Raw genomic sequence first — 24,273 nt, forward strand, 5'->3', positions numbered from 1 at the left:
GCTATCTGGTCTTGTGTTTGTTTGAGAACTCTGTAGTGACATGGTATATTCATATCATTCTGGAGCATTAGAGGGGCGTGTCCTTACAGGTGTTTATCTGATGTTGTCTCGACAACTGGCACAGGTAATACAGCGTTTAGATTCTTAGAGGTAAGAGACCCAGAAGGGAGGGAGGTTGACCTCACATACTTACTACGGCACCAGTCTAGAATGTGTGTAGCCTACAAGTGTTGGTTCACCTGATAGAGAGAAGGACTGGAGCACACAGCAATAGGAATATTAGGTGAGTGTTTAGTTGACTTGCTGCATGGCTTGCTAATTTACACACACACACACACACACACACACAAACCCTAAAACACCACTGTTTGTGATTTCCTCATTCAGTAATAGTGTTTTCCATAACTTCCTCAGTGTGGTGTGATAACATTACTTGTTGTGAGAGTCTCCTTATCCCCGGCTGAGCTGAGATGGATGTGTGTCAGAGTAAGTTCTTAACTATTCTTGACTTGCTTATTTCCTAATATTAAAAAATACTAAAGATTGAGAAATCACTAAATATCCTGTTGTAGAGCCTTGCTCAGGTCAAACTCCAACGTGTAGAATGTTACATAACAGAAAAAAGTCCAATGACTACATTTACCACCTCATCAGCCAGTCCCACCGGTTAGAACCCAGAGGAGTATCAGCAAAGGATCATGGGAGAAAGAGTCCAGAGCCAACTGCTGACTTCCTACAAAGACGAGCTGGTCAGAGCTGCACAGAGTACTCCTGTGTTTCAGAGACCTACAGTGGGTGAGTGACTCATCATAAAGCAACATACTACATTCCATATTGGCCCCTGTATATCTGATATGATTTAGATCTTTAATGGTTTGGTTAGTATTTAGTCAGGTAATGATCCTAGGACAGCCATTAGGACCTGTATTAAAGCTGTACTGTAGATCCACCTTACTCTTTAATGGTTTGGTTAGTATTTAGTCAGGGTAATCTTATCCCAGGACAGCCATTAGGAGCTGTATTAAAGCTGTACTGTAGGTCCACCGTACTCTTTGAAAGGCTCTGTGGACATTTCTACACCTTGATTGCACCTATCCAATCCTGTCAGGGCCTACTTACAGGCCAAAAACACAAATCTGACCTCAGATCAGTGTCTTGGGGCTACTTCGTCTTTATCCAACTTTTCCAATCCTGTCAGGCCCCCTTTGTAGGACTAAAACACCAAGTCTGACCTCAGATCAGTGTCTAGGCTACTTCTTTCTCCGTAAATAGTAATATCTCATTTTCAGTCTTTTAGTGAAAGCACGCCATCTAACGGTGATTTGTGAAATACGTTGAATAAATAATCTGCACCATTTACTTAATTATACTTATTCAACCTAGTTATAATACAGTAAAATACAGTACAGTACAATACATTTAGGAATTTATGAGGTTCTTTTCATTAACTTCCCTCAAAGATCATAGATCTCTTCCACGTTGGTGACCGTTTCCCCCTGTGAGTAAAGAGGGGTGTGTCTTTCTCTTGGCAGTGCGGTCCAATGAGGTAAAGGAGAGGGAGCGCTACAGATACCAGTGGAGGAAGGAGGACAGGCAGAGAATCGTCAGTGACAGATTGGAGCTCATCGTTGCCATAGTGACGGGGTTGTTGATGGGGGTTCTGACAGGTGGTTTTGGGGGTATTGTCATGGGAGGGTTGACAGGGGCGGTGATATGGTTTACAACAGGACTGGTCAGGAACTGGTGGAGCCCCTGACTTACTGGGAGGCACCATGTGTAGGTTATGGATCTACTTTTATGAAGACATTTGGAGGATAAAACTATTTTAATGTGTATAGATGGAAGGGCTTTGGTGATGGATGATGTTTCTTTGATGCAATTATAAAACTTTAATTATTAATAATTTGGAAGTGAATAAAAGCCCAATATAGAGAGAAAAGAAACAGAGAATATAGTGATTATTTTTAAAGAGAGATAAAACCCTCATATTCATCACCAGTGCTAACCTACTTCTGTTAAGACAGTCCTGATATGGGTCTGAACCTGTTAGTCATGAAGGGATTAAAAGTGAGATTCATCCAGAAATATCTTTCCCTGATTTCATCTGACCAAGTATTCAGATATTGTGTGACAGTAGTTATGGCCAGGCCAATGAAAGACCTTCATCCTACCCTGTAAAATCCTTCAGAATATCAGCAACAAGAACTAATGACTAGATCACCAAATATACATGATCAATTAATAGTTTACGTAAACAAACATAGTGATCTTACTAGAACCCCGATCCAGTGACTGTCAACCCAACACAGTTTGGCCAAGATCACAGCCCGTATCCAGAAAGTACCTCAGAGTAGGAGTACTGATCTAGGATCTGTCCATATAATCATTATGATCTAAAAGTCAAAAACTGGTGCTAGATCAGCACTCCTACGGGCCCTGGTCACTACTAATCTCAACAATGTTGTTATTGTTGTCGGCTCAATCTGTCATGGAATCAGTAAACCCTGCTCTCTTATCTGTCATGGAATCATTAAACCCTGCTCTCTTATCTGTCATGGAATCAGTAAACCCTGCTCTCTTATCTGTCATGGAATCAGTAAACGCTGCTCTCATATCTGTCATGGAATCAGTAAACGCTGCTCTCATATCTGTCATGGAATCAGTAAACCCTGCTCTCTTATCTGTCATGGAATCAGTAAACCCTGCTCTCTTATCTGTCATGGAATCAGTAAACCCTGCTCTGAATCTGTCATGGAATCAGTAAACCCTGCTCTCTTATCTGTCATGGAATCAGTAAACGCTGCTCTCATATCTGTCATGGAATCAGTAAACCCTGCTCTCTTATCTGTCATGGAATCAGTAAACCCTGCTCTGAATCTGTCATGGAATCAGTAAACCCTGCTCTCTTATCTGTCATGGAATCAGTAAACCTTGCTCTCATATCTGTCATGGAATCAGTAAACCCTGCTCTCTTATCTGTCATGGAATCAGTAAACCCTGGTCTCAATCTGTCATGGAATCAGTAAACCCTGCTCTCATATCTGTCATGAAATCAGTAAACCCTGCTCTCAAATTAACAAAAATATGTAGCCTGATTGGGCTTCTGCTGTTCTTACAGAATAACTGACGAATTTACAAACGCTCAACACCAACTGAATATGGCCAGTGTCAGTAAACGTTGGCAAAAAAAGCATTAAATTGTTTCCAGCAATACAGTTGCAGTCACCAATGCTCTGGATAACATAAAAACAGCCTAACCAGCTCTGCTAGGGTGAGTAAAATTGTCAGAGTGAGCTGTTCTTTCATTTGTGTCTGGAGGTAGCTAGCAAGATAGCCAACGTTAGCCAGTTAGCTTGGGTGCTTGACTGCTGTTGTTAGGTCAGAATGCTCAAATCATCCCTACTCCTCGGCCAGTGAGCGCTCTGACCACTCCGAGAGCGTAACACTCTGAATTTACGAAGGGACAATCTGACAGCGGTCTGACTTTACGCCCAGAAAACACTCTGGCACTCCAGATAAATTTACGAACACACCCGTAGTATAAACCAGCCTTTGGTCTTGAAATCTTTGGTTGTTTAGTACATGGCCTCACATGTGAATCCTTAAAGAGATGGCTGGGGTTAAAGTTTAATCGTTTTTTTTTTAAGTTGCAAAATTCAAACTAGGTAAATGAGTAGGTTCTAATCTATTTGGAGAAGGGGATTGTAAATACAAACAGATTGTTTTAGATGATTTTTACTTTGGCATGCTGGAGACAAATGTGAAACCAGTCATGGAAGCAAACTGAAAACCCAACAAGTGCCCCTTTCGCACAGTAAAGTACAGAATGCTGTGACCTTATGGAATGCTGTGACCTTATGGAATGTTGTGACCTTATGGAATGTTGTGACCTTATGGAATGCTGTGACCTTATGGAATGCTGTGACCTTATGGAATGCTGTGACCTTATGGAATGCTGTGACCTTATTGAATGCTGTGACCTTATGGAATGTTGTGGCCTTATGGAATGCTATGACCTTATGGAATGCTGTGATGTTGTGACCTTATGGAATGCTGTGACCTTATGGATTGCTGTGACCTTATGGAATGCTGTGACCTTATGGAATGCTGTGACCTTATGCATCATTTTAACTGTATGGCCTTTTAGCTTGCAGTGATGAAACTTGGAGATGCAGCTAAATAGGTAGTCTACTGCAGCCTGGAGCATGTGGCCACTGTGTGACAATAATGCTAGTATAAACTCAGACGCAGAGAAACACAGCAGGTAAGGGTAAATCCAGAACATTTACTAAGGTCTTCACAGAAAAACAAAGCAAAAACATACCAGCACACTAATTAAAACATTAGACCTAAGCAAAGAGATCTGCCCACAGAGGAACCTAAATAGCCAGTCAACAGGTGAACCGAGAGGGCAATCAACACACAGGTGAAACCAATGATAACAATCAGGGTAACCTGGACACTAGAAACAAAGTAAGGGTGCCCTCCAGCGGTAAGCTCAGGGAGCACACTCAAAAATGAAACAGAAACCGTGACACACTGGTTGAATCAACGTTGTTTCCACGTCAATTCAAGCAAACAAATCAACGTGATGACATTTAATCAACGTGGATAACCGATTGGATTTGCAAAACGTTTTGTTGTTTTCTTTCACCCAACTTTTAACTTAAATCCAATGACATGGTGGCATTTGTTCTTGATTTCACTTCCAATCCACGGCTAGTTGCCAACTCGATCAAACGTAAATCAAAGCAAGACATTGAACTGTCGTACGACTGTGCCCAGTGGGGGATGACTCACAAAATGTTTTAACCTTACTATTTCCACCATACACTAATCTTCCAACGGGTTGAAGAACGTGTGTCAGTTGTTTTGATGGCTACATTTCATTGGTCTCCTTTCTGAAGACATTCTCCATAGACTACATTCTAATATTGTGTTAATGACTACCTTCTAGTATTGTTTTGATGGCTACCTTTCATTGGTCTCCTTTCTGAAGACATTCTCCATAGGCTACATTCTAATATTGTGTTAATGACTACCTTCTAGTATTGTTTTGATGGCTACCTTTCATTGGTCTCCTTTCTGAAGACATTCTCCATAGACTACATTCTAATATTGTGTTAATGACTACCTTCTAGTATTGTTTTGATGGCTACCTTTCATTGGTCTCCTTTCTGAAGACATTCTCCATAGACTACATTCTAATATTGTGTTAATGACTACCTTCTAGTATTGTTTTGATGGCTATCTTTCATTGGTCTCCTTTCTGAAGACATTCTCCATAGACTACATTCTAATATTGTGTTAATGACTACCTTCTAGTATTGTTTTGATGGCTACCTTTCATTGGTCTCCTTTCTGAAGACATTCTCCATAGACTACATTCTAATATTGTGTTAATGACTACCTTCTAGTATTGTTTTGATGGCTACCTTTCATTGGTCTCCTTTCTGAAGACATTCTCCATAGACTACATTCTAATATTGTGTTAATGACTACCTTCTAGTATTGTTTTGATGGCTACCTTTCATTGGTCTCCTTTCTGAAGACATTCTCCATAGGCTACATTCTAATATTGTGTTAATGACTACCTTCTAGTATTGTTTTGATGGCTACCTTTCATTGGTCTCCTTTCTGAAGACATTCTCCATAGACTACATTCTAATATATTTTTGATCTTTTTAACTAGGCAAGTCAGTTAAGAACAATTCTTATTTTCAACGCCGGCCAAGGAACAGTGGGTTAACTGCCTTGTTCAGGGGCAGAACGACACATTTGTACCTTGTCAGCTCAGGGATTCGATCTTGCAATCTTGCAACCTTTCGGTTACAAGTCCAACGCTGAAATAAATGTATTTAGGCTACCTGCCGCCCCTTGATAACTACATTATAATATTGTGTTGTTTTGATGGCTACCTTTCATTAGTTTCCATTCTGAACACATTCTCCATAGGCTACATTCTGATATTGTGTTGTTTTGACGGCTACATTCTAATATTGTGTTATTTTGATGGCTACATTCTAATATTGTGTTGTTTTGAAGGTTACACTCTAATATTGTGTTGTTTTGAAGGTTACATTCTAATATTGTGTTGATTTGATGGCTACATTCTAATATTTGTGCCAATCAAATTCTAATTAAATGTACAGTATCTAAAGGTATTGCTTTAAATAAATAAACAGGACAATTAATTGAAGACAAATTCCCTAATCAAGTTGGTAGGCCATCCAATGGGTGTGTTTTCTGGGAATGCATTAAATGTATTTAGTGTGCGCATGGGAGCCACACCTGCAAACCTTGTTATGCACCTGCAATAGATTAGTCTGAATACCAAATACTGAGAAGTGCTTAATCAAAACGCGTAAAAAAGTCTGAATCGGCCTCATGATGCATTTATGAGTTTGAATCCTCAATAACGAATGGCTGTATCACAGATACAATAAAATAGATGTACCAACCCCAGAATGCCCCTTTAACCCCAGTTTAACACTAAAGTCAAAACATCAGATTTTAAACCAAACCATAACCCTAAACACATTGCTAACCGTAATGCCTAACCCTTAAATTAAGACCAAAAAGCTAATTTTTTATTTCCATAATTTTTTACGATAGAGCCAATTTAGACTTTGCAGCTGACCCATCTAGCGGAAATCTCTCAGTTCTGCCTCCAGGTCAAGATGAATGAAAATAAATGTCAACCTGCATTTCATTGATACCCTAACATGTTCTGAGACAACCTTTGACTGCTTCTTGGAAGTTACTTATCAGATCACCTGACACAGGTGGGTGGGCAATCTTTTAACATTTCAATATGATTGTTTAACTGATTTTGAGTCCATATTCAATGTAATAGTACTTGCAGGGGAAACCTGACACAAAACAAGTATGGCATCTTCCTCAGGGAAGTCAGTTAACCCACTGGAGTCCTGGTGTTGTCCCTATGACAACTACTAACTTAACACATATCCTAACATAACTGAGTATTGGTGTTGTCCCTATGACAACTATAACCTTTTTTTTTTTTTTTTTTTTACTCATTCAGCAAGAAAATAACTGCCAGGTGCCCCCAATGGTTTTGTTGTTGAAAGTGAAGGATCATGATGTATGCCATATAACGTTCCTTTGGATATCCACTGGCCTGCTATCAGTAGTGATGGATCATGATGGGGCCTGTTATTAGTAGTGATGGATCATGATGGGGCCTGTTATCAGTAGTGATGGATCATGATGGGCCTGTTATCAGTAGTGATTAGGCCTGTTATCCACTGACCTGTTATCAGTAGTGATGGGGTTTGTTATCAGTAGTGATGGATCACGATGTGGCCTGCTATTAGTAGTGATGGATCATGATGGGGTCTGTTATCAGTAGCGATGGATCATGATTGGGCCTGTTATCAGTAGTGATGGATCATGATGGTGCTTGTTATCAGTAGTGATGGATCATGATGGGGCCTGTTATCAGTAGTGATGGTTCATGATGGGGTCTGTTATCAGTAGTGATGGATCATGATTGGGCCTGTTATCAGTAGTGATGGATCATGATGGGGCCTGTTATCAGTAGTGATGGGGCCTGTTATCAGTAGTGATGGTTCATGATGGGGCCTGTTATCAGTAGTGATGGATCATGATGGGCCTGTTATCAGTAGTGATGGATCATGATGGGGCTTGTTATGAGTAGTGATGGATCATGATGGGGCCTGTTATCAGTAGTGATGGATCATGATGGGGCCTGTTATCAGTAGTGATGGGGCCTGTTATTAGTAGTGATGGATCATGATGGGCCTGTTATCAGTAGTGATGGATCATGATGGGGCTTGTTATCAGTAGTGATGGATCATGATGGGGCCTGTTATCAGTAGTGATGGATCATGATGGGGCTTGTTATCAGTAGTGATGGATCATGATGGGGCCTGTTATCAGTAGTGATGGTTCATGATGGGGCCTGTTATCAGTAGTGATGGATCATGATGGGGCTTGTTATCAGTAGTGATGGATCATGATGGGGCCTGTTATCAGTAGTGATGGATCATGATGGGGCTTGTTATCAGTAGTGATGGATCATGATGGGGCCTGTTATCAGTAGTGATGGATCATGATGGGGCTTGTTATCAGTAGTGATGGATCATGATGGGGCCTGTTATCAGTAGTGATGGTTCATGATGGGGCCTGTTATCAGTAGTGATGGATCATGATGGGGCTTGTTATCAGTAGTGATGGATCATGATGGGGCATGTTATTAGTAGTGATGGATCATGATGGGGCTTGTTATCAGTAGTGATGGATCATGATGGGGCCTGTTATCAGTAGTGATGGATCATGATGGGGCTTGTTATCAGTAGTGATGGATCATGATGGGGCATGTTATTAGTAGTGATGGATCATGATGGGGCTTGTTATCAGTAGTGATGGATCATGATGGGGCCTGTTATCAGTAGTGATGGATCATAATGGATCTCCTCCCTCAAATACACAGGCATTGAGCATGTTGCTCTACCAAGGAGAGGAAATAATATATACATTTATAAAACTTGTTCATAAAAGAGGGAATTGTTCATAAGAAGGGCCTGAGATCAAAGTCAATATTCAGACCACTAGGGGTCAATGTTTTTAGAGAGGATATCCAGTAAGCCTCACTTTCTAGTAGCAGGATCTCCATGTTTCCTCCTCTCCTTGGTAGAGCAACATGCTCAATGCCTGTGTATTTGAGGGAGGAGATTGGTTGGTTAGCTTCAACAAAGTGAGCTGCTACTGGATAGTCAATGTTCTTACACCTGATTGAGCTGCGGTGTTCAGCTATGCGTTGTTTTAATTGTCTCTTTGTTTGTCCTTCATAGGCTTTTCCACATGAACAGGTGATGAGATAGATTACTCCTTTGGTCTTGCATGAGATGATAACCCTAACAGGGATGTCACCCCTAACAGAGATGATACCCCTAACATGGATGATACCCCTAACATGGATTTTTCGACCTGTATGTGGGTGTCTGAAGAAGGATGTTTTTATAGTGATATTGCACTGTGCGTATGAGCCACATTTGTTGTTCCCATTTGGAATGGTTATCAAGAGTGTCTGAGTGGGCTGAGGGGCAGGTCAGATCTCACTAAGCTATCTCAAATATTGCGACCACGCTTATAGACCACCAGCGGGGGTTCCTTGAAGAGGTGTGCGATTTGTTTTGTCTGATTGCAGAATATGCCAGTGCTTTCTCAGGATTGATTTCATTTTCTCCGAACCCTTGGTGTACTTAGTGCAAAAGACAGTTGCGTTGTTTTTCTTCTTTGGTTGAGTTTTTAGTAATTCCTCTCTTGGTTTTTGAGATATTGTCACCATTGCAGCATCAAGAGTTATGTCCTTGTAGCTTCTCATGTTGAATTCATCTGACTTTCTTTTTAGCATTGCTGTCAAAATCTGTCTGGTGGCCACAGATTCGTTTAACCCTGCATAACTGGCTGTATGGTAGACCATTCTTGAGGTGAATGGGATACATACTATCCGCACATAGCAAGGTATTGCGGTCTGTGGGCTTTGTGTATAAGTCTGTGTGTAATGCATCATTCTCTTTGATGATCCATAAGTCCAGGTAGTTTATTTTTCTCTCATCAGTTTGCATGGTGAATTTGAGGTATTCAGAACTTTTGTTAAGTAGAGTTTGGAATTAATTTAGTTCCTGCTGACTTCCTTCCCAGAGCACATAGACATCATCTATGTATCTCTTCCATAGGAGGATTTTAGAAAGTAAGGAGTGTGTCTCTGTTTTATAAAGGAGTGCTTCCTCAAATTGTCCCAAATATAGGTTTGCATAGTTGGGGTAAAAGGGGGAGCCATGGCTACACCTTGAATTTGAAGGAAAAAGTCTGACTCAAAGACGAAGTAGTATTGGATAATACCAGTTCAGTAAGTTGTAAGATGCAATCATTGGATGCAGCAAGGGTAGAGTTTCTCTGCTGAAGGAAGTGTTGCAGCGCCTGCAAGCCCTCTGGTATCCTTCCTAAGCCCTCTATCAGTGAGATCATGTGATTAGTGTCATTGACATAAGATGGGAGATTCTCAACCATCGGTTTAATGTGGTAATCAACAAATGTATAAATGTTTAATGTCACAGAGTTGATTGCTGATACAATGGGTCTACCTGAAGGAGGAGGAGACACTTGTTTGTGTAATTTAGCAACTGTATAGAAAGTTGGTATCTTGGGAAATTTCACACATAGAAATTCAACTTCTTTTTTGGTGATTTGTCCTGATTCCAAACAGCTTTCCACTGTGGACAAGATATTATGCTGGAATTCTAGGGTCACAATTCAGTTTGCGATAGAAGTTACCTTTAGATAATTGTCGGCGACATTCATTCACATAGTTGCACTTGTTTTGTACAAATTCCTCCTCCTTTGTAACATTTATTTTATGATAATGGAAGGATCTGACTTTCAGTCCTTAAGAGCCATTCTCTCGTCTCTACTCAGGTTATCAGAGGATTTGTGTTTCTGTTTATCTTTCAGTAGGTCACATACATCATTTTCAACAATCCTGCAGAAGGTTTCTATGGGGGCATTGCGTTTGGGGGGAGGTACAAATTAACTTTTTGCTCTAAATGTTGTTCTCTCAGAGTTCTCAGGTACCTCAGCTGGGTTAATGGCTTCATCTCCTCCTTGACTCAAGGTAGGACAGGTAAGTCTATTGATTAGCATGATAGACCAATGTACATCTCACTGAGGATGACATTTCAAGTGGAGTCATGAAGTTTCACTCTTATCAAAGAACTCACACAATCTCAGATTATGAAGAAACTTAAATAGATCGATCTGGACATTAATGTATGCAGTGGGTACAAACTATAACCACTTATTGAGAACACGAAGGTGAGCTGATGTCAGGGTCATAACCCCTTATTGAGAACACTGAGGTGAGCTGATGTCAGGGTCATAACCCCTTATTGACAACACTGAGGTGAGCTGATGTCAGGGTCATAACCCCTTATTGAGAACACTGAGGTGAGCTGATGTCAGGGTCATGACCCCTTATTGAGAACACTGAGGTGAGCTGATGTCAGGGTCATAACCCCTTATTGAGAACACTGAGGTGAGCTGATGTCAGGGTCATAACCCCTTATTCAGAACACTGAGGTGATCTGATGTCAGGGTCATAACCCCTTATTGAGAACACTGAAGTGAGCTGAGGTCAGGGTCATAACCCCTTATTGAGAACACTGAGGTGAGCTGATGTCAGGGTCATAACCCCTTATTGAGAACACTGAGGTGAGCTGATGTCAGGGTCTTACTTGATAAGTTGAAGACATGTATCTCCTGTGGACTGGGGGCCCGTCCTGGGTCTCAATCGGTAGGTGTCATGGGGTGGTGGTGGATAACTTCTTCCCACGACGTATGCACCGAACCCTCTTACCTGCTGGGGGTGTTGGCCTCAACGTTGTCCAATGTGTTTTTCTAATTTAAATATGTTTTATTTACTACATCTCTTTAGTCACTGGGTCAAAGTTCAAAGGTCAATATCTAAAATAATAGACCACGTTAGTTAAAATCTGTTTTATTATTTGGTTTAATCAGCCCAGAAGATACTGACATGTTGATGAGCAGAAACAAATGAGTTGAAGTGACACATGCAATTGGTTACAAAAACATATTATTAAGTACATTTTCAACTGATCAATAAGGCACTTACAATTATAAATCACACACATCGACAAAGTACAAGAAAAGTACGAGTACACACAGAGATGGCCAGAGATGGAAAGGGATCTTAGTCACATTCAAATGGGATGACAAATACAATCTTAGACAAATACATCTAGCCTACCATAAATCACTTTTTCAAAACGTTGTTTACAGTTCAGTCATTTAGCAGACGCTCTTATCCAGAGCGATTTACAAGAGCAATTAGGGTTAAGTTCCTTGCTCAAGGGCACATCGGCAGATTTTTTCACATTTGGCTTGGTTGGAGATTCAAACCAGCGACCTTTCAGTTACTGGCCCAACAATCTCAACAGCTAGGTTACCAGCCACCCCTTTCCATCAACAATGGACACATGCATTTTGGAAAAGTATTTTATTGCTATGTATAACAAATGTACAAATCAGTCATTCATTCAATAGTTTTGTGTGACTGACAGAGAAGTGTTTGCTAATTGTAGGAGTCATGCTTCAGTATCCCTCTATACTTCCTGTTTCTTCAAGTTCAGAACCACCATGATAGAAGCAACAACAAAAACAGGGACAAAGACATAAACCTTCCATAGATGTTGTTGAACGAACCGGTCTGTGGCCACCTTCAGTTTCACTCCAACAGCGATTCCAATGATCAACGTCAAGAACCCAACAGTAACCACCATCGGCTCACAATCTGGCTTATCAGCAGCTGTGACACATACACACACTGAGTATTAATCATTTAGAATCTGCTGCATTTAACAGCATTCAGCAGATCTGTCATTTACTGATACTTGAAAGAATAAAAACAAAACAAGTGGTTATATTTTACTTTGGCATCCCTGTCAGTTTTATGTTCCCTATTCTGTTGGACTACAATAGTACAGTATCACTACTGAACTGTCCTCTTCCATATGATAGGGAAGCTGTTACACTACAATAGTACAGTATCTCTACTGAACTGTCCTCTTCTCTATGATAGGGAAGCTGTTACACTACCATAGTAGAGTATCACTACTGAACTGTCCTCTTCCATATCTAAGGGAAGTTTGGGTTTTAATCATCACGGTACAGCACTCACCTGAAGACATCATGTTGATGTACTTTTCCTCTGTTGTTTATCCTGAACTCAATTCAACTCAATGAAGAGGGTGTCTACAATACAGCATTGAAATTAGACAATGAAGTGATGTTATTTACTGGTTAAACAATGAACATAGAACACAACAAACATAGAAAATAGGACAGAATGAACATAGAACAGAATAAACATAGAACACAAAGAAGAATAAACACAGAACAGAAGAGAATTACCATAGAACAGAATAAACATAGAACAGAATAAACATAGAACATAGAACAGAATAAACATAGAACACAAAGAAGAATAAACACAGAACAGAAGAGAATTACCATAGAACAGAATAAACATAGAACTTAGAACACAAAGAAGAATAAACACAGAACAGAATTAACATAGAACAGAATAAACATAGAACTTAGAACACAAAGAAGAATAAACACAGAACAGAAGAGAATTACCATAGAACAGAATAAACATAGAACAGAATAAACATAGAACATAGAACACAAAGAAGAATAAACACAGAACAGAAGAGAATTACCATAGAACAGAATAAACATAGAACAGAATAAACATAGAACATAGAACAGAATAAACATAGAACTTAGAACACAAAGAAGAATAAACACAGAACACAAGAGAATTACCATAGAACAGAATAAACATAGAACAGAATAAACATAGAACATAGAACAGAATAAACATAGAACTTAGAACACAAAGAAGAATAAACACAGATAACAAGAGAATTACCATAGAACAGAATAAACATAGAACATAGAACAGAATAAACATAGAACAGAATAAACATAGAAAATAGTACAGAAAACTCAGAACAGAATAAACATATAATAGAATAAACATAGAATATAGAACAGAATAAACATAGAACAGAATAAACATAGAACAGAATAAACACAGGGGCGTCAGGTAACCTAGTGGTTAGAGTGTTGGACTTGTAACCGAAAGCCTTTTGGACTGGGTCTGTAGACTTTTCCATGTGAATATTAAAGTCACCAGAAATTAGAATATTATGTGCCATGACTACAAGGTATGATTGGAATTCAGGGAACTCAGTGAGGAACGCTGTATATGGCCCAGGAGGCCTGTAAACAGTAGCTATAACAAGTGATTGAGTAGGCTGCATAGATTTCTTGACTAGAAGCTCAAAAGACAAAAACATTTATTTTTTTTGTAAATTGAAATTTTCTATCTTAAATTTTAGCAACACCTCCACCTTTGCGGGACGCGCGGGGATATGGTCACTAGTGTAACCAGGAGGTGAGGCCTCATTTAACACAGTAAATTCATCAGGCATAAGCCATGTTTCAGTCAGGCCAATCACATCAAGATTATGATCAGTGATTACTTCAACTGCCTTTGAAGTGAGGGATCTAACATTAAGTAGCCCTATTTTGAGATGTGAGGTATCACAATCTCTTTCAATAATGGCAGGAATGGAGGAGGTCTTTATTCCAGTGAGATTGCTAAGGCGAACACCGACATGTTTAGTTTTGCCCAACCTAGGTCGAGGCACAGACACAGTCTCAATGGGCTGACTGAGCTGAGCTGACTACACTGACTGTGCTAGTGGCAGACTCCACTTAGCTGGCAGGCTGGCTAACAGCCTGCTGCCTGGCCTGCATCCTATCTCATTGTGGAGCTTGGGGAGTTAGAGCCCTGTCTATGTTCATAGATAAGATGAGAGCACCCCTTCAGCTAGGATGGAATCCGTCACTCCTCAACGGGCCAGGCTTGGTCCTGTTTGTGGGTGAGTCCCAGAAAGAGGGGCAATTATCTACAAATTCTATCTTTTGGTAGGGGCAGAAAACAGTTTTCAACCAGCGATTGAGTTGTGAGACTCTGCTGTAGAGCTCATCCCTCCCCCTAACTGGGAGGGGGCCAGAGACAATTACTCGATGCCGACACATCTTTTTAGCTGATTTACACGCTGAAGCTATGTTGCGCTTGGTGACCTCTGACTGTTCCATCCTAACATCGTTGGTGCTGACGTGGATAACAATATCCCTATACTCTACACTCTCCAGTTTTAGCTTTAGCCAGCACCATCTTCAGATTAGCCTTTACGTCGGTAGCCCTTCCCCCTGGTAAACAGTGTACGATCGCTGGATGATTCTTTTTAAGTCTAATACTGCGGGTAATGGAGTCACCAATGACTAGGGTTTTCAATTTGTCAGAGCTAATGGTGGGAGGCTTCGGCGTCTCAGACCCCATAACAGGAGGAGCAGAGACCAGAGAAGGCTCGGCCTCTGACTCCGACTTGCTGTTAATGGGGAGAACCGGTTGAAAGTTTCTGTCGGCTGATTGAGCGACACCGGTTGAGCATTCCTACAGCGGTTTCCCTCCAGAAGCCATTAGAAAGTTGTCCGGCTGCGGGGACTGTGCGAGGGGGTTTATACTACTATCTGTACTTACTGGTGGCACAGACGCTGTTTCATCCTTTCTTACACTAAAATTACCCTAACGATTGAGTCTGAAGCTGGGCTTGCAGCTTTTCCTAGCCACCGTGCTTCTACACCTGCATTGCTTGCTGTTTGGGGTATTAGGCTGGGTTTCTGTACAGCACTTTGAGATGTCAGCTGATGTAAGAAGGGCTTTATAAATAAATTCGATTTTTGATAATTTTTTTGTTTTTAGTAACCGAAAGGTTGCAAGATCCAATCCCCGAGCTGACAAGGAAAGAATCTGTTGTTCTGCCCCTGAACAAGGCAGTTAACCCACTGTTCCTAGGCTGTCTTTGAAAATAAGAATTTGTTTTTAACTTAAATAAAGGTCAAATAAAAGAACAGAATAAAATTAGAACTGAATAAACAGAGCACACTGTTTTACGATAAACTATGAGTCTATTGATGCACCCGTGCGTCAATCTAAGGAAAATAATCAAAAATACCCATCAAAATCCGTCAGTTTAAGATAGAGATATAATATCTGTTTTGTTGCATGGGCTGCGTCTCAATCCACCACATCCGCCGATATCGGCCTTCCACATCTGGTGTTTGTCAGACAATGAGGCAATTGGTCTTCTCACTAAAACATTGCTTTGGGCTACAAACTAATATGACCACACTATGGAAAGGGGAGATTCTCACAAACACAATGGTATTTTGCTCTATGGCCCCCATAAGTGGACTCATCTGAAGTAACTGGTACCATTTTTAAAAAATGTAAGGAAGTATGGAGGTAGTTTTGTGGTTAAATATGTTTCCATATCTCCTAGATACAGGAAAGACACTTCAAAACCTTATTTCTTATGATACATATTTGACTGTCTGTTTTGCCATTGATGAATGTGTTTCTATGGTCTATAGTAGTAACACCCCCCCTACATGTTTTACTCATTTACAAAGCAGTTGTCACGACACTTACGGAAGGTGGCGCCCCTCCTCCTTACTTTTGCACACCTTGCACTCCATACCTTGCATATTTTCCGTGTGGATATTTTTATTAAATTCATTAACGGAATCTTTCTGTCTCCTGCGCCTGACTCTTCGGAATCCACAAGCAACCCATTGTGACAGCAGTACTGGAGACATTAACATGCTTTCCTACACATTGTTCAGGTATCCTTGATTCAAATCGAATTTCATCAAACTAAACCATTCAACACCTACCTGTTACTTTGTCCCGTCTGTCTCTGCTGCCTCAGTTAATGTGGTGGTAATTTAAGTTATATTTTCCCTGAACTGAAACCAAGCTGTGAGGCACCACACCCATTCATAGTTCACTCCTGCTTAGTGCCAGATACAAACCATTACTAACACAGGATAATAACACGAACAGTACAGCTATGACTACACCTTCAACAATCTGGAAGTGCCTTTCAGACAAGGTGCCTATTCATGAAGGGAAAACAAATGTAACGTTACATCCTGTTAGACTAGTTTGTTGCTTTCCTCGTGCTCGCTATCTGGTCTTGTGTTTGTTTGAGAACTCTGTAGTGACATGGTATATTCATATCATTCTGGAGCATTAGAGGGGCGTGTCCTTACAGGTGTTTATCTGATGTTGTCTCGACAACTGGCACAGGTAATACAGCGTTTAGATTCTTAGAGGTAAGAGACCCAGAAGGGAGGGAGGTTGACCTCACATACTTACTACGGCACCAGTCTAGAATGTGTGTAGCCTACAAGTGTTGGTTCACCTGATAGAGAGAAGGACTGGAGCACACAGCAATAGGAATATTAGGTGAGTGTTTAGTTGACTTGCTGCATGGCTTGCTAATTTACACACACACACACACACACACACACAAACCCTAAAACACCACTGTTTGTGATTTCCTCATTCAGTAATAGTGTTTTCCATAACTTCCTCAGTGTGGTGTGATAACATTACTTGTTGTGAGAGTCTCCTTATCCCCGGCTGAGCTGAGATGGATGTGTGTCAGAGTAAGTTCTTAACTATTCTTGACTTGCTTATTTCCTAATATTAAAAAATACTAAAGATTGAGAAATCACTAAATATCCTGTTGTAGAGCCTTGCTCAGGTCAAACTCCAACGTGTAGAATGTTACATAACAGAAAAAAGTCCAATGACTACATTTACCACCTCATCAGCCAGTCCCACCGGTTAGAACCCAGAGGAGTATCAGCAAAGGATCATGGGAGAAAGAGTCCAGAGCCAACTGCTGACTTCCTACAAAGACGAGCTGGTCAGAGCTGCACAGAGTACTCCTGTGTTTCAGAGACCTACAGTGGGTGAGTGACTCATCATAAAGCAACATACTACATTCCATATTGGCCCCTGTATATCTGATATGATTTAGATCTTTAATGGTTTGGTTAGTATTTAGTCAGGTAATGATCCTAGGACAGCCATTAGGACCTGTATTAAAGCTGTACTGTAGATCCACCTTACTCTTTAATGGTTTGGTTAGTATTTAGTCAGGGTAATCTTATCCCAGGACAGCCATTAGGAGCTGTATTAAAGCTGTACTGTAGGTCCACCGTACTCTTTGAAAGGCTCTGTGGACATTTCTACACCTTGATTGCACCTATCCAATCCTGTCAGGGCCTACTTACAGGCCAAAAACACAAATCTGACCTCAGATCAGTGTCTTGGGGCTACTTCGTCTTTATCCAACTTTTCCAATCCTGTCAGGCCCCCTTTGTAGGACTAAAACACCAAGTCTGACCTCAGATCAGTGTCTAGGCTACTTCTTTCTCCGTAAATAGTAATATCTCATTTTCAGTCTTTTAGTGAAAGCACGCCATCTAACGGTGATTTGTGAAATACGTTGAATAAATAATCTGCACCATTTACTTAATTATACTTATTCAACCTAGTTATAATACAGTAAAATACAGTACAGTACAATACATTTAGGAATTTATGAGGTTCTTTTCATTAACTTCCCTCAAAGATCATAGATCTCTTCCACGTTGGTGACCGTTTCCCCCTGTGAGTAAAGAGGGGTGTGTCTTTCTCTTGGCAGTGCGGTCCAATGAGGTAAAGGAGAGGGAGCGCTACAGATACCAGTGGAGGAAGGAGGACAGGCAGAGAATCGTCAGTGACAGATTGGAGCTCATCGTTGCCATAGTGACGGGGTTGTTGATGGGGGTTCTGACAGGTGGTTTTGGGGGTATTGTCATGGGAGGGTTGACAGGGGCGGTGATATGGTTTACAACAGGACTGGTCAGGAACTGGTGGAGCCCCTGACTTACTGGGAGGCACCATGTGTAGGTTATGGATCTACTTTTATGAAGACATTTGGAGGATAAAACTATTTTAATGTGTATAGATGGAAGGGCTTTGGTGATGGATGATGTTTCTTTGATGCAATTATAAAACTTTAATTATTAATAATTTGGAAGTGAATAAAAGCCCAATATAGAGAGAAAAGAAACAGAGAATATAGTGATTATTTTTAAAGAGAGATAAAACCCTCATATTCATCACCAGTGCTAACCTACTTCTGTTAAGACAGTCCTGATATGGGTCTGAACCTGTTAGTCATGAAGGGATTAAAAGTGAGATTCATCCAGAAATATCTTTCCCTGATTTCATCTGACCAAGTATTCAGATATTGTGTGACAGTAGTTATGGCCAGGCCAATGAAAGACCTTCATCCTACCCTGTAAAATCCTTCAGAATATCAGCAACAAGAACTAATGACTAGATCACCAAATATACATGATCAATTAATAGTTTACGTAAACAAACATAGTGATCTTACTAGAACCCCGATCCAGTGACTGTCAACCCAACACAGTTTGGCCAAGATCACAGCCCGTATCCAGAAAGTACCTCAGAGTAGGAGTACTGATCTAGGATCTGTCCATATAATCATTATGATCTAAAAGTCAAAAACTGGTGCTAGATCAGCACTCCTACGGGCCCTGGTCACTACTAATCTCAACAATGTTGTTATTGTTGTCGGCTCAATCTGTCATGGAATCAGTAAACCCTGCTCTCTTATCTGTCATGGAATCATTAAACCCTGCTCTCTTATCTGTCATGGAATCAGTAAACCCTGCTCTCTTATCTGTCATGGAATCAGTAAACGCTGCTCTCATATCTGTCATGGAATCAGTAAACGCTGCTCTCATATCTGTCATGGAATCAGTAAACCCTGCTCTCTTATCTGTCATGGAATCAGTAAACCCTGCTCTCTTATCTGTCATGGAATCAGTAAACCCTGCTCTGAATCTGTCATGGAATCAGTAAACCCTGCTCTCTTATCTGTCATGGAATCAGTAAACGCTGCTCTCATATCTGTCATGGAATCAGTAAACCCTGCTCTCTTATCTGTCATGGAATCAGTAAACCCTGCTCTGAATCTGTCATGGAATCAGTAAACCCTGCTCTCTTATCTGTCATGGAATCAGTAAACCTTGCTCTCATATCTGTCATGGAATCAGTAAACCCTGCTCTCTTATCTGTCATGGAATCAGTAAACCCTGGTCTCAATCTGTCATGGAATCAGTAAACCCTGCTCTCATATCTGTCATGAAATCAGTAAACCCTGCTCTCAAATTAACAAAAATATGTAGCCTGATTGGGCTTCTGCTGTTCTTACAGAATAACTGACGAATTTACAAACGCTCAACACCAACTGAATATGGCCAGTGTCAGTAAACGTTGGCAAAAAAAGCATTAAATTGTTTCCAGCAATACAGTTGCAGTCACCAATGCTCTGGATAACATAAAAACAGCCTAACCAGCTCTGCTAGGGTGAGTAAAATTGTCAGAGTGAGCTGTTCTTTCATTTGTGTCTGGAGGTAGCTAGCAAGATAGCCAACGTTAGCCAGTTAGCTTGGGTGCTTGACTGCTGTTGTTAGGTCAGAATGCTCAAATCATCCCTACTCCTCGGCCAGTGAGCGCTCTGACCACTCCGAGAGCGTAACACTCTGAATTTACGAAGGGACAATCTGACAGCGGTCTGACTTTACGCCCAGAAAACACTCTGGCACTCCAGATAAATTTACGAACACACCCGTAGTATAAACCAGCCTTTGGTCTTGAAATCTTTGGTTGTTTAGTACATGGCCTCACATGTGAATCCTTAAAGAGATGGCTGGGGTTAAAGTTTAATCGTTTTTTTTTTAAGTTGCAAAATTCAAACTAGGTAAATGAGTAGGTTCTAATCTATTTGGAGAAGGGGATTGTAAATACAAACAGATTGTTTTAGATGATTTTTACTTTGGCATGCTGGAGACAAATGTGAAACCAGTCATGGAAGCAAACTGAAAACCCAACAAGTGCCCCTTTCGCACAGTAAAGTACAGAATGCTGTGACCTTATGGAATGCTGTGACCTTATGGAATGTTGTGACCTTATGGAATGTTGTGACCTTATGGAATGCTGTGACCTTATGGAATGCTGTGACCTTATGGAATGCTGTGACCTTATGGAATGCTGTGACCTTATTGAATGCTGTGACCTTATGGAATGTTGTGGCCTTATGGAATGCTATGACCTTATGGAATGCTGTGATGTTGTGACCTTATGGAATGCTGTGACCTTATGGATTGCTGTGACCTTATGGAATGCTGTGACCTTATGGAATGCTGTGACCTTATGCATCATTTTAACTGTATGGCCTTTTAGCTTGCAGTGATGAAACTTGGAGATGCAGCTAAATAGGTAGTCTACTGCAGCCTGGAGCATGTGGCCACTGTGTGACAATAATGCTAGTATAAACTCAGACGCAGAGAAACACAGCAGGTAAGGGTAAATCCAGAACATTTACTAAGGTCTTCACAGAAAAACAAAGCAAAAACATACCAGCACACTAATTAAAACATTAGACCTAAGCAAAGAGATCTGCCCACAGAGGAACCTAAATAGCCAGTCAACAGGTGAACCGAGAGGGCAATCAACACACAGGTGAAACCAATGATAACAATCAGGGTAACCTGGACACTAGAAACAAAGTAAGGGTGCCCTCCAGCGGTAAGCTCAGGGAGCACACTCAAAAATGAAACAGAAACCGTGACACACTGGTTGAATCAACGTTGTTTCCACGTCAATTCAAGCAAACAAATCAACGTGATGACATTTAATCAACGTGGATAACCGATTGGATTTGCAAAACGTTTTGTTGTTTTCTTTCACCCAACTTTTAACTTAAATCCAATGACATGGTGGCATTTGTTCTTGATTTCACTTCCAATCCACGGCTAGTTGCCAACTCGATCAAACGTAAATCAAAGCAAGACATTGAACTGTCGTACGACTGTGCCCAGTGGGGGATGACTCACAAAATGTTTTAACCTTACTATTTCCACCATACACTAATCTTCCAACGGGTTGAAGAACGTGTGTCAGTTGTTTTGATGGCTACATTTCATTGGTCTCCTTTCTGAAGACATTCTCCATAGACTACATTCTAATATTGTGTTAATGACTACCTTCTAGTATTGTTTTGATGGCTACCTTTCATTGGTCTCCTTTCTGAAGACATTCTCCATAGACTACATTCTAATATTGTGTTAATGACTACCTTCTAGTATTGTTTTGATGGCTATCTTTCATTGGTCTCCTTTCTGAAGACATTCTCCATAGACTACATTCTAATATTGTGTTAATGACTACCTTCTAGTATTGTTTTGATGGCTACCTTTCATTGGTCTCCTTTCTGAAGACATTCTCCATAGACTACATTCTAATATTGTGTTAATGACTACCTTCTAGTATTGTTTTGATGGCTACCTTTCATTGGTCTCCTTTCTGAAGACATTCTCCATAGACTACATTCTAATATATTTTTGATCTTTTTAACTAGGCAAGTCAGTTAAGAACAATTCTTATTTTCAACGCCGGCCAAGGAACAGTGGGTTAACTGCCTTGTTCAGGGGCAGAACGACACATTTGTACCTTGTCAGCTCAGGGATTCGATCTTGCAATCTTGCAACCTTTCGGTTACAAGTCCAACGCTGAAATAAATGTATTTAGGCTACCTGCCGCCCCTTGATAACTACATTATAATATTGTGTTGTTTTGATGGCTACCTTTCATTAGTTTCCATTCTGAACACATTCTCCATAGGCTACATTCTGATATTGTGTTGTTTTGACGGCTACATTCTAATATTGTGTTATTTTGATGGCTACATTCTAATATTGTGTTGTTTTGAAGGTTACACTCTAATATTGTGTTGTTTTGAAGGTTACATTCTAATATTGTGTTGATTTGATGGCTACATTCTAATATTTGTGCCAATCAAATTCTAATTAAATGTACAGTATCTAAAGGTATTGCTTTAAATAAATAAACAGGACAATTAATTGAAGACAAATTCCCTAATCAAGTTGGTAGGCCATCCAATGGGTGTGTTTTCTGGGAATGCATTAAATGTATTTAGTGTGCGCATGGGAGCCACACCTGCAAACCTTGTTATGCACCTGCAATAGATTAGTCTGAATACCAAATACTGAGAAGTGCTTAATCAAAACGCGTAAAAAAGTCTGAATCGGCCTCATGATGCATTTATGAGTTTGAATCCTCAATAACGAATGGCTGTATCACAGATACAATAAAATAGATGTACCAACCCCAGAATGCCCCTTTAACCCCAGTTTAACACTAAAGTCAAAACATCAGATTTTAAACCAAACCATAACCCTAAACACATTGCTAACCGTAATGCCTAACCCTTAAATTAAGACCAAAAAGCTAATTTTTTATTTCCATAATTTTTTACGATAGAGCCAATTTAGACTTTGCAGCTGACCCATCTAGCGGAAATCTCTCAGTTCTGCCTCCAGGTCAAGATGAATGAAAATAAATGTCAACCTGCATTTCATTGATACCCTAACATGTTCTGAGACAACCTTTGACTGCTTCTTGGAAGTTACTTATCAGATCACCTGACACAGGTGGGTGGGCAATCTTTTAACATTTCAATATGATTGTTTAACTGATTTTGAGTCCATATTCAATGTAATAGTACTTGCAGGGGAAACCTGACACAAAACAAGTATGGCATCTTCCTCAGGGAAGTCAGTTAACCCACTGGAGTCCTGGTGTTGTCCCTATGACAACTACTAACTTAACACATATCCTAACATAACTGAGTATTGGTGTTGTCCCTATGACAACTATAACCTTTTTTTTTTTTTTTTTTTACTCATTCAGCAAGAAAATAACTGCCAGGTGCCCCCAATGGTTTTGTTGTTGAAAGTGAAGGATCATGATGTATGCCATATAACGTTCCTTTGGATATCCACTGGCCTGCTATCAGTAGTGATGGATCATGATGGGGCCTGTTATTAGTAGTGATGGATCATGATGGGGCCTGTTATCAGTAGTGATGGATCATGATGGGCCTGTTATCAGTAGTGATTAGGCCTGTTATCCACTGACCTGTTATCAGTAGTGATGGGGTTTGTTATCAGTAGTGATGGATCACGATGTGGCCTGCTATTAGTAGTGATGGATCATGATGGGGTCTGTTATCAGTAGCGATGGATCATGATTGGGCCTGTTATCAGTAGTGATGGATCATGATGGTGCTTGTTATCAGTAGTGATGGATCATGATGGGGCCTGTTATCAGTAGTGATGGTTCATGATGGGGTCTGTTATCAGTAGTGATGGATCATGATTGGGCCTGTTATCAGTAGTGATGGATCATGATGGGGCCTGTTATCAGTAGTGATGGGGCCTGTTATCAGTAGTGATGGTTCATGATGGGGCCTGTTATCAGTAGTGATGGATCATGATGGGCCTGTTATCAGTAGTGATGGATCATGATGGGGCTTGTTATGAGTAGTGATGGATCATGATGGGGCCTGTTATCAGTAGTGATGGATCATGATGGGGCCTGTTATCAGTAGTGATGGGGCCTGTTATTAGTAGTGATGGATCATGATGGGCCTGTTATCAGTAGTGATGGATCATGATGGGGCTTGTTATCAGTAGTGATGGATCATGATGGGGCCTGTTATCAGTAGTGATGGATCATGATGGGGCTTGTTATCAGTAGTGATGGATCATGATGGGGCCTGTTATCAGTAGTGATGGTTCATGATGGGGCCTGTTATCAGTAGTGATGGATCATGATGG

General features: G+C 40.5%; 1 long non-coding RNA gene across 1 annotated transcript; it reads left to right on the forward strand.

Annotated features, from left to right (window-relative positions):
- On the forward strand, window positions 1-19,675 carry LOC106595941 (uncharacterized). The gene is made up of 7 exons (XR_014382041.1): window positions 1-283; window positions 415-486; window positions 655-795; window positions 1,533-16,951; window positions 17,083-17,154; window positions 17,323-17,463; window positions 18,201-19,675. It is a non-coding gene; the product is annotated as an uncharacterized LOC106595941 (long non-coding RNA).
- Window positions 19,676-24,273: the final 4,598 nt, after the last annotated feature.

Source organism: Salmo salar, chromosome 02 (assembly GCF_965601325.2).
Source record: "Salmo salar chromosome 02, fSalSal1, whole genome shotgun sequence".
NCBI lineage: Eukaryota > Metazoa > Chordata > Actinopteri > Salmoniformes > Salmonidae > Salmo > Salmo salar.